The sequence below is a fragment of the Panthera onca genome, chromosome D3 (genome assembly GCF_046562875.1).
Source record: "Panthera onca isolate mPanOnc1 chromosome D3, mPanOnc1 haplotype 2, whole genome shotgun sequence".
Taxonomy (NCBI): Eukaryota; Metazoa; Chordata; class Mammalia; order Carnivora; family Felidae; genus Panthera; species Panthera onca.
The window spans coordinates 88,467,782-88,469,622 of NC_138350.1; positions in this window are offsets into that span (position 1 = coordinate 88,467,782).

Here is a 1,841-nt window from a genome sequence, read left to right on the forward strand (position 1 = left end):
CTACAAGAAAACCATCTTAAGCTACAACATCCGTGGGCCACCATCAGCTCTGGCTGAGAAGAGTGTGAACGGCAGAGCTTGCCTCCTCCTTCTCAAGGTTCCAGTTTCATGGCCAACCACCCAAGAAAACAGAACAAATCAGGCCAAAGAACGGTTGAAGAGCCAGTGACGAAAATCATTAAAGTTCTTGGTATAGAAGAACTCAGTTATCAAGAGACATGAGTCAGGGGTAAGCTGAAGCCAAAAAGGAAGAAAAAAAAAAAAAAAAAAGTCTGCCTTGGGGCATTACTGGAATTCTTGCTTACTTCAGGAAAGTTCTCTTTTCAAAGAACATCTTGAATCTGTAAAAATCTCGAGCAACGAGGAAATGCAGTGAAGAGATGGTGTTGCAAGGATTTCTACTTTGGAAGCATCAGCAAGTACAGCTCAAGAAGGAAGCCGGTAGGGGAGGAAGAAGGGGTCAGTGGAGGAATATAAGACAGGGCTCTTTGTTCTGGCTAAAATTCTTAGCTAGCTGAGTAACCTCCTGACAATCACTTCTCAACTCCGGGCCTCGTTTTCTCAACTATCAAGAAGAAACGGTGAGGATCCATAACACAGAGAAGAGTTTATCCTCAATAGAAAACAGTTCCAGTATCTTTAGGATCTGTCCCCTACCGGCTGAAATAAATGGCAGCTCCCCTGAGATCAAACAGGTGGATGAAACAGGGCGAATCCAGCAGGTGAACATCTGTATGTGTTTTTCCTCTGATAACCAGTTCCAGCTTAGCCACTTGAGATCCACCAATCTTTGGATTACTCTACTGTGAGGTATTTTATAAATAAACTTGCGATATAGGATATGAACGGGAAGGGAGGGGAAGCAAAGATCCAGTTGTGAAATCAGAAGCTGCTCTTCATCATTTCCGGAGCCCGGAACCCCAGAACCAGTGCAGACCCTCGTGGAGTCCGGGGGCCTTGCTCGGAAAGGCCTTCACCATAATACGTCCCAGACTCGTACAACCCACGTTGTTTTCCCATGATGCAAACTGTGTCAACCCGGCCATGCTTTTGAATATCATGATTTGAAGGCATTTTTCCCCGCTTTGCAAAGATTAAATATGGCACAAAAGACTTAGTCCTCCTTGGTTTTTGTTTTTGCTGTTTCTAATCTGGTCAGGGGTGATTCTAATCTGGTCAGGCCTGGGTGGCTCAGTTGGTTAAGCGTCCGACTTCAGCTCAGGTCATGATCTCACAGTCTGTGAGTTCGAGCCCCGCGTCGGGCTCTGTGCTGACAGCTCAGAGCCTGGAGCCTGCTTCGGATTCTGTGTCTCCCTCTCTCTTTGTCCCTTCCCCGCTCATGCTTTGTCTCTCTCTGCCTCAAAGATAAATAAAAACATTAAAAAAAAAATTAATTGAAAAAATAATCTGGTCATAATCTCAGTGAGTCAGCATCTTGAGGCCATGGAATGATGATCCTGTTAAGATTCTTCTACAGTTTAGGGCAAGCCAAGTTTCACCAAATAAACTTTTAAGAGTCCCTTTAGGTCAACTGAAATGTTTAAAATAGGAATTAAATTAGAACAAATGGTCTGTGTATCTGAAACCCCTTCCGCACGCCCGGTCCTGACAGTAGGTCCAAGGGCGTGAACCGGAATGCCAGTTACCATGTCTTGGGAGCTGTCTCCTTCAATGCCCCCGCCACACTGGCTCAAGGCCGGGCAGTACCCTGCTGTCCCCTCCCTGGCCCTGTGCTCTGTGTTCCTGTAAAGACTTGCTCCCACCTTGGGCGAATCCGGGAGAACTGGTTGCAGCTGCACAAGAGTCAGGCACGTGACCTTGACAACATACTGGCTGGGAAA